The sequence below is a fragment of the Capsicum annuum genome, chromosome 3 (assembly GCF_002878395.1).
Source record: "Capsicum annuum cultivar UCD-10X-F1 chromosome 3, UCD10Xv1.1, whole genome shotgun sequence".
In the NCBI taxonomy this organism is placed as follows: domain Eukaryota; kingdom Viridiplantae; phylum Streptophyta; class Magnoliopsida; order Solanales; family Solanaceae; genus Capsicum; species Capsicum annuum.
Genome location: NC_061113.1, coordinates 170185540 through 170195913, shown reverse-complemented (window position 1 = coordinate 170195913; position 10374 = coordinate 170185540).

The following is a 10374-nucleotide window of genomic DNA, read 5'->3' as shown; positions in this document are numbered from 1 at the left end:
CTTGAGAGTGCTTTGGTAGAGTTATCTAAGTTCAATATTAGTTAGAGTTAATCAATATTGAGGTCTGTTCTTGGCAGAGTTGCCAAGTTAGGTTTGTAATAGTGTTATTGTAAACTGGTGGAGCCTAGAGTTAGGTTTATTGGTATATGTAATTCAGAGTTTGATTATAGTGCAGTATTGAGTGCTATTGAGGGAAAGCCATGGCTTTTCCTCCCTTGAGCAAGGAGATTTCCACGTTAAATCACTATACTCTTTAGTTTTCAACAAAGTTTTAGTTTTCCAGTGCTTAACTATTTGATTGCCTGATTCTAACTCTAAGGGACCTAGTACCTCACAGTGAGGTACAACCTCCCAAGTTCCAACAAAACAAAACTTACAGCATCATTTCCTAAACATGAAATTTAAACTCACAAGATCATTTGCTGGACTTGAATCGGAACTCATAACATTATCTAACACAGTTCTAGAATAAACCATCATATCTCAATAATATAATTGAAATAACACGTAAAGTCCTATTAAATATACAATGAGCTAATAGCAATCTTGGCCTATGGTGGGCCGAAAAGGCCCACATCTAACCTCAAAAATCAGTTCTAAGGCAACTTCTACCCCAAACTAGACTAAGGTGTCAAATCTCACTACAAGATGATAAATAAGCCTCATTAATACCTAAGTTAGTAATACAACCTAAGGAGCAAGTAGTCAAATTAATTATGCCTAATTACGGTACCTCAATCAGCTAAAATAATCCAAATCACTCTAAAGTATCTCCAAGTTCAAACTCTCAACCTAAAATTAGCATAATACCATATTGATACTATAATGTTGCCCAATCTAAGAGAAGAATATTCCTAGCCTATCTGAACTCCAAAGAAGGCCTGAATAAGTTTGCTAAAATGGCAATTTCCCTTTCGAGAAGTTTTTGTGCGATGCCATGCTACCAAAATAGTAATCTACTAATAGAAAAACAACGCTACCCATATTGAATTTTTATGCTTCAGGTCCATAATCAAGTCAAAGTCCCATATGGGGCCTGTTTGTGGAATCACACTTTTAAAATCATCAACACGTCCCTCTATATCAAGGGTCATTTATCTTTGAGAATGGGTAAATTTTAAGCTCAAAAAACATCAAAATTAACTCACCAAGAGCTAGGGACTTATGACTAATTTTGGGAAATTATACCAAGAATTAAGAAAAAACTTACAAGGATTTTGATTAGAAAATGGTTAGTCTAAGATTATAAACATACCATGATCTCCCAATAATTAGCCTCCCACTTCCCCAGACACTATAGGGTTTTGGGCTCTTGAGACTTGTGAGAAAATGGAATAAAATCGGGCTAGAAAAGAATTTAATATCCTCCTAGGTGATGTTTAAGTGGTCACTTGACTGCTTAAGCAGTCATCTCTAATTTGGGTTAGTACTGCTAAAGTGGGTTAGTACCAGCAATGATTTCAAAATAGGGAATTAACTCTAAAAACTAAATGAACTGTCCCGTAACTAAACTGTCAGCTCCATCAAGTCACAAATGACTTGGAAAAGCTATAGGAAAGCTCTAAATGGCAACATTGTGTGGAAATGTAGAAAATAACCTAGATGGTCATTACAATATCCATTATTAAAAGAACTTTCATCTGCAAAAGTAAGGGGTTAAGATGTACCTAAAAACTCGAACAAGAAGGGATACCAGGTCTGTATATCGTTCTTTATCTCCAATGTGGCCTCCTCTACTAGGTGGTATCTCTACTGAGCCATAACTGTATGAATCTCCCTGTATTATAACCTCTTGACATCCCATGCTAATAGGAACTCCGGCTCCACTACGCAGGTTAATATCCCATCCAACTGAACCGAGTTCCACCAAAGCACATGTGACTCACTGAGGATGTAAATTGGCAACATGGAGACACAGAAAAATGGATGAACAGGAACAAAACCTGAGGGCAAGGATAACTCATAAGCCATATCTTCAACTATGTAAAGGATCTCAAAAGGTCCAATATATCTAGAACTGTGCTTGCCTTTACTCCAAACCTCATCACACCTTTTATGGGCGATACCCAAAGAAATACCCAATCTCAAACTCCAAACCTCAAGGCACGAAGTCTACGATCTGCATAAGCCTTTTGCCTACACTGAACCGCATCGGCCTATTCTTAATCACCCTAGCTCAATCTAATGACTTCCTTAGCAAGTCAATACCATGGGACCTAACCTCAAAGATCGTGAACCATCTAATCAGAGATCAACAATATCTACCATATAGAACCTCAAATGGTGACATATCAATAATCGAATGGTAGCTATAATTTTATGCAAAATTTGCCAATGCTAAGTGTTGATCCCTCTAACCTCTAAAATTTGTAACATAGCTCGAAGCGTATCCTTGAGAACCTAAATAGTCTACTCTGACTGTCCATCAGTTTGAAGGTGAAAAGCAGTGCTGAGATCTACCTGAGTACCCAAATCCTCTTAAAAATCTCTGTAGAAGCTAAAAGTGAATATTGAGCGTCAGTATGTATTATAGATATGGGCACTCCATACGGGCAAACTATATCAAAAACATAGATATAGGCTAACCTCTCAGCACTAAAGGATAGCTCATTAGAAAGAATGTGTGTTGATTTGATCAATCGATCCACAATGACCTGAATACTGTCCGAACCACAAAAGGTGCGAGGTAAACCACTAAGGAAGTCAATGGTGATCAGTTCCTACTTCTACTTAAGAATGGGAAATCTATGAATCAGGACACCAGGCCTTTAATGCTTGGCATTCACCTACTGATAATATAGGAAATAAGCTACAAAATCTAGAATATCTCTCTTCATGACACCCCACCAATAGTGCTACCTCAAATCCCTAAAAATATTAGTTGTCCCAGGGTAGATAGAGTATGTAAAGCTTAAGCAATATTGACTGAATTAGGTCACTAACCCTCAAAAAACAAATGAAACCATTATACCTTAGAATACCTCAAAAATCTAAAGTAGGTCGCTTGGACTCACCACTTAACACCTAATCACGAATTACACAAAGCCTTCTATCCTTAAACTGGCGAATATAAATCTACTCAAAAAAGGTAGAGTTGACCTTAACACGAGCAAGGATCCTCCTAGAATCATAAATATTGAGTCGCACCATCAAGCTGGCTAAGGACTAGATGTCTTGTGCTAGTGTCCTCTAAAAAATTAAAATAGAAGCCAAACTTACTCCTGCCTTCTAGTTCAAGAAATCCACTACCACGTTCGCCTTGCCTAAATAGTACAAAATAGAGATATCATTATAATTCAGCAACTCCATCCATCTCCATTACCTATAGTTAATCTCTCTTTAAATCATACGATGTTTGAGACTATGATGATCGATGTTGATCTCATATTGCATGCCATATAGATAATGCCTCCATCGTAAGTGCAAAAACTACCACTACCAACTCTAAATCATGTGTGGCGCATCTAAACTTGTGCATGTTTATCTACCTTAATGCATAAGCTCAGACCTACTGCATCAAAACACAACCCAAACGAATACTAGAAGCATCACAATACATGGTAAATCTCTCACCCTCAATAAGAAAAGCCAATATAGGATCTTAAGTGAGAAAACCTTTGAGCTTTTGAAAGCTTGACTAAAACTACTTGGACCACTTGAAAGGAACCATCTTTTGGTTTAATTTGGTTATCGGCTCTATGACTTGAGGTGGATTTATGTGCCTCGGTGCTGTTATTCGAGATTATTTAGCTTACTTTAAAGGACTTCTCTTGTGCTTAATAGGTAAATATTGATATAATTGAGCATATTAGTGTTAAAATACTTGATTATAATGTATAATGTGTGTTTAAAACAATGTTGGAATCAATTTGGCCACTTAGAGTTTAGCCTAGAAAACTAGTGTTACTAGCTTGAGCTTTGTGTTGTTCTAGTTGATCTCGATGGATTCTAAAGTGTGTAATGAGTTACTAATGGTATGATTGTGTAATTATACGTGTAATAACTTTTTAATTGTGTTTAAGGTTCAATTTAAATAATCCAAGAGACAAAACACTAAGTTAAAGATCAAAAGAACAAAGCTAGTACTCTTAGCTTAAGTTACTAGTTCATCGTCTTGGATTGTAAGCTCTTTTGAGCTCTAATTCGTGGTGTTTGATGCAATAGTATGCTTAATGAATTGATAATTATGATATATGGATGATACACAAGCTTTAAATCAAGTATAAACATCAACACAAGGAATGGAAAAGATGGACAAACACTTGGGATGAGACTTGACAAAAAATGGATGTTTTGGAGTCACTGGTGTGCCACAAACCTTAGGAACCTATTTAGGGAAATGCCATTGAATCCTAAGTAAAATTTCAAGTATCTCAACACTATTAATACGTGACACAAACCCTAGACACCGCGATAAGGGCAGGGCACATCCCTAAGTCAAAATCACCAGCTTGTGTCCAAGTATAAATAGGACACTTAGTTGTTATGTTTCACACCTCAGATGACCTTGGAACTTGAAGTGAGGCACACTTAAATTAGGGTTTTAATTCATATTTTGGTTTTTTAACTAATTATAAAATGTATTCATTCGTTTTTATTATGATTATGTCAATAATCGGCTAAACACCCTTTTACGGGGCTACGGCCAAGAACATGAGTATTATTGTTATGAATTGAATTGGTTGTATTTTTTTATCATTGTTGGTTGTTTTATATCCTGATTATCACTATTTTAAGGCATAATTACCTTATAATACATGCTATAACTCTATTGTGAACCCAAAAGGATGAATGGTAGAGTAGAACGTGGGATGAATAGAATAGGATTGTAATCTTCATAGAATGATGTTATGATTTTCACTTAGGATGGAAATATACTTAATATCCCTATTTGGTTCAAGTAAGAGATGAATACGAAAGAATTTAACTTAGTTATCGCATCCCCCACTCAATGATGTAGTTGTGGGGGCTAAGTTTGATAATTGATTAGAGATCCAAAAGGCCATAGTCGTATCATTAATCCCGTTAACCAACAACCAAGATAACTAACCTAACCAATGAAGATATATGACACTGTATCATTGTTCGTAGTGCCTTGACCCTGGGTTTCTCTCCATTGATTTTCCAAAAATTTTAATTTACCGCATTATTTTAGGCTACTATTAGTTATAACTTTAAAACTCTTGTGGTTAAATTTGCACTGATTGAATCTTAATAGTTGAAGTGAAATTAGATAGTTGCTTAACAATCTTCCCTATGGGATCGATACTTGGAATTCTTAAGGCCACTATATTATTTTGGTAGTCCATATACACTTGCATGTGCGCTTGGGAGTAACACACTGCAATAGTAGCAAAACACTTAACAAACCGCCTGTACTAACCAGCCAAAGTAATAAACCTACGAACCTCAAACGAAAATGTAGGCCTGGCACAATCCCGAATAGCCTCTATATTCACTGGGGCCACCACGATCCCATCCTTAGACACCATATGTCCTATGCATGTCATCGACTAGATCCAGAACTCACACTTTAAGAACTTGGAAAAAATCCCATGATATCTCAAAGTTTGGAGTACAATCCTCAAATACTGCACATGCTCTTCCCTACTCCTCAAGTACTTAATAATATCATCGATGAACACAATCACGAAGGAATCCATATAAGGTGTGAACACACGGTTCATCAAATCCATAAATATTTATGGGCCATTAGTCAATCCGAAAGACATCACCAGGAACTCATAATGGCCATAGCCAGTCCTAAAGGCTATTTTTGGGATGCACTCATCCATAATCCTCATTTGATGGTAACCAAACCTCAAGTCAACTTTAGAGAACGTTGTTGCTCCCTGAAGCAGGTCAAACAAGCCATCAATACGAGGCATAGGATATCTACTCTTCACTGTCACCCTATTAAGCTACATGTAATCAATACATATATGCTAGGAACCATTCTTCTTCTTCGTGAATAAGATAGGATTACCCCAAGGTGACATACTAAGACTAACAAACCCTTACCCAAAAGATCCTAAAGTTGAGAATTTCACTTCTTAAGCTTGACAACAGCCATATGGTAAGGTTCCACAAAAATAGGTCAGTGCCCAACTTAAGATCTATAATAAACTCATTATCATGCTCAGAAGGTAGACCAAGTAGATCGGTATAAAAACATCAAGAAAATCACAGACTATAGGAGTGGAATCAAGTAAAGGACTCTCCACATTGACATACACGAATATAAGAAAGATAATACTCGCTACCCCTTGATATAAGTCTCCTATCCCAAACATAAAAATTTTCCCTGTCGTCTCACGGCTAATAGATCCCTCCCACACAATCGAGTATATGCCGGGCATGGCTAAGATAATAGTCTTGGCACTACTTTGGCCAGGATGATCATCGTAGCTGGGCTGCCTTCATTAGTAATTTGAAGAGCGACATGAGCCTACTAAACTGAACCTAATGTTGATAAGACTACCATGGGGTTTACCTACCTTGAGAAATACTACTTTTAAATCATTGCCACTCCAGCTCCCACTGAAACTACCTTGGTAAAAAATCCTCTTATCGTTGCCCTCTTATAACTAGCTATGCATTTTCTCCATTATCTAGGCATGATCAAGAACCTTAATAAAGAAACTACCAATAGTAACAAAAATTTGTGTAGCCGTGTAAAGAGGATGTCTCAATCCTTAAACAAAATATCAAATCTTCTCATACTCAGTTGGCAAGATAGATATAGCATGCCTGACCAACTCATGAAATCGAGCCTCATACTCCAAAATAGTGATAGAGCCCTTGTCTAATCTCAAAAACTAATCTTTGAGATGATCTCTAAGGATGTGAGGCATATACTTCTCTAACAAAACCTTAGAAAACTGATATGTCAATGAGGGAGATCCAGCTGCTCTAGAATCATAAAAAACTCTATCAATGCCAAGCTACCAAATCTAATAGAAAAGTAAAGTAGTCAACCCCATGAATCTCTAGTAGGCCTAAATTATGGAGCGTATCCTCACAAGCAACCAAGAACTCATATCCATCATCGCTCGATGCTCCAAAAAACCTATGCGAAGTCAATTTGAAGAATCTATTGAACAACTTCTGCTCTTTGATAAACATTGCAGGATGGGAAACTGTCGATTATGTAACTACAAGTACAGGAGGGATCTTAACTCTAGGAATTATAGATATAAGTTGCACACCTGCCTCGGTACTACTCTAATTTATAGACTAAGCACCGTCAGATGGTGCACCACCAACCAAACCCAAAAGATAAACTAGAGCATCTTTGAGCAATGATAAAGAAATAAAGCCTAATAGAGCCTGGGTTGCCTTATATCCTACCACTATCTAGGGTGGCTGAATCTCTGGTGAGGCAATAAAGATAGGGTCTAGTGAAGGATCCCTATCCTGGTCTCTAGATGGGGATGCATCTCACGCATGTCCCCAACCTCTAGGTTGTCCATGTCCTCTTGTAGGATCCGTAGTCACGGACTCATGTTCCTCATCTTTTTTAGTCGTATCTCTCTTCCTAGCCTTCTGCAAAAGAGTGAAACCAATGACTCATAGTAACTAAAACAGACTCTTAGCATGCAATGAGTGAAGTAAGTAAAGATCTCCTAAGAATTTCCTATATCCTCCCAAGGATAAGAAAAAATATCATTATTCCAATCTGTAGGACTCTATTATACACTTGCTTTTGTACCAACAATACTAGAAAACCTAGGCTCTGATACCAATTTGTCACGACCTAATTTCCTGAGTCATGATGACACCTACTTTGCCCCACCGGTAGGTAAGCCAAATCATATCCCAAAATATATAAGTAATGGGATAATTGGTGGGAAATGGCATAAATATCATAGATGTGCAAGTAAATGAATTACAAATAATAAATCATAAGAACAATAGCATAAGGGAAGAGAAATAAAAGAAGAGTAATTTCATCCCAATATTTATTAAGGTTGGTACAAGAGCCTCTAATCATAATAATATGAGTATTGTCAAAGTCAAATATACAACAATCTCAAAATAAAAAGACTATCCTAAAATAGAAAATGGAGAAAGGTCAACTCCAGCTTCGAGAGCTCACCCTATCTTTGAACTCGGGCCAGCACTATCAAAGTATCAATGATGACAACTAGTACTCAAATCTACATTAAAAATGTACAGAAGTGAAGTATGAGTACCAACGGGTACTCAGTAGGAATCATCAACCGGCTATGAAAAATCATTATATAAATATAATAAGATGCGAGATAAGTAAGCTAAGTCAAGGTAAAAGGGAAATCCTTGAATAATACTCCAAATATGGAAAGTAAATAATTGAAATAATGAAAGTAAGGATAATATAGCTACTTCTAACATAACTGGGCCCTCATAAGACTAAAAGACATAAACAAGTAATTAAATAACCAAACGTGGGCCCCCATAAGCTCAGTGGATGCAATAAAAGAAAAAGTAATAACAATAATAACTACGTGTCCATAATTCAAAACCATAACTGTGGATCTTTCCATACCATAATAGTTGGACTCGAACTGGCTCCATGACCTTCATAAATAGCCTCTCTATGTAAGACTTGAATCAAAACTCATATCATCATTTATCAAACTTGAACCAAAACTTATATCATTATTTCTTAGACTTGAACTTAAACTTCATCATTTGCTGGAATTGAATCAATATTCACATAATCATTTGTCTGACTTAAACCAGAACTCATAAAATTATCCAACATAATTCTAGAATAAACCATCAAATTCCCTAGATCTACACGGATCAAGAATATAATTTAAATAGCATTTAAAGGACTATTAAGTCTATAATGAGCTACTAATAGTCTTGGCCTATGTTGGGCAAAAGAGGCCCACTTCTAACCCCGAGAATCAATTCTAAGTCAACTTCTATCCCAAACTAGACTAAGGAGTCAAATCTCACTACAAGATGATAAATAAGCTTCATTGATACCTAAGATAACAATTCTACCTAAGTAGTGAGTAGTCAAATCAATTATGCCTAATTACAATCCCTCAATCTGCTAAAATAATCCAAATCACCCTAAAGTATCTCTAGGTCCTAAATCCCACCCAAAAATTAGTATAAAATTATATCAATTATATAATAAAGCCCAACCTAAGAAAGGGGTAAGCCTAGCCTACCGGGATATTAAAGAAGGCTTGAATAAGTCTATTAAAATAGCGATTTCCCTTTTTGAGAAGTTTCCACGTAATGCCATGCTATTAAATAGTAATTTGTTTATTAATATAAGAAAAATAGAACATATCTATCTATGGATCAAGTCCAATCCTCTTGGTCTAAAGAAGTCATCCAATATTTTAGAGCAAAACAGGACCTTAAATGCTTATTTAGTTCTATGATAAGTGTTGTCTAGAACATATATCCATTCGATGCTAATTAATCCTTCCAAAACATATTATCTATGTAGGTCATAAAATATTTACTAAGCCTATCTGGAATCTTATCATAAGTTTTTCTGAAAAGCTCTTTCTAAAACATATCTTGCTAAGTGACTATCCTCAATTCTTGAGATGAAGCTCCTATCATTCTTTCTAAATTCATATGCTGAAATCTCTTTCTAAACATATCTTTAAGTCAGGCTTATTGTCTCAATCATAGAAAACATGCATAAACCTATAGATTTTTTAAATTAGGCTCATAACTTCATAAAATAACCTTTGTATCAATTTATACTATTCATTTGAAAAATTATAATAGCTTAAAATCTCTTAAATAGTGCTTTGAAATATACGCTTCAAGAACAATGAATGAAATCTTGCTAAGCTTAAAAGTAAATGTAATATTCACAAAATTCATAATCATAGATAATGAATTCAAGAAAACTATATCTTTTGCTAAATAAAAAAGGAAATTTAAAAGTGAAATTACAGATTCTAAATAGAATCTTTAATTCAAGAAAACCATAAAATTTTGAGCATGGGGATGAAAGGAATTCCTCATTAAAGTTTTACATACCTAAATCTCTCAAATTCTTCGAGAAAAGCCTTGGGCTTGGAACTGTAAGACCGAAAAATATCCTAAGCCTTGGGCTTGGAATAGTAAGACCCTGCAAAATTCTAAGCTCAACTCAGTCTTTTAAGCTTGTTAAGGGGTCCCAAACTTAGAAAATTCTAGCGAAATATTCAGACTTAGTATTATTTTGGCCTTTGTAGGTTAGAAACTCTATTTCATGACTCTTATGACCTTAAAATATCAATCTTTAGGTTAATTCATGATTAGGAATGTCAGTAGGTGTTCTCGGACGAGTTTCGTATTTTTTGGACCACGTTTGAACCACGTTTAGAAATCCAAAATAGTTCATCAATGCGATCTCGAAGCGATGCAGCA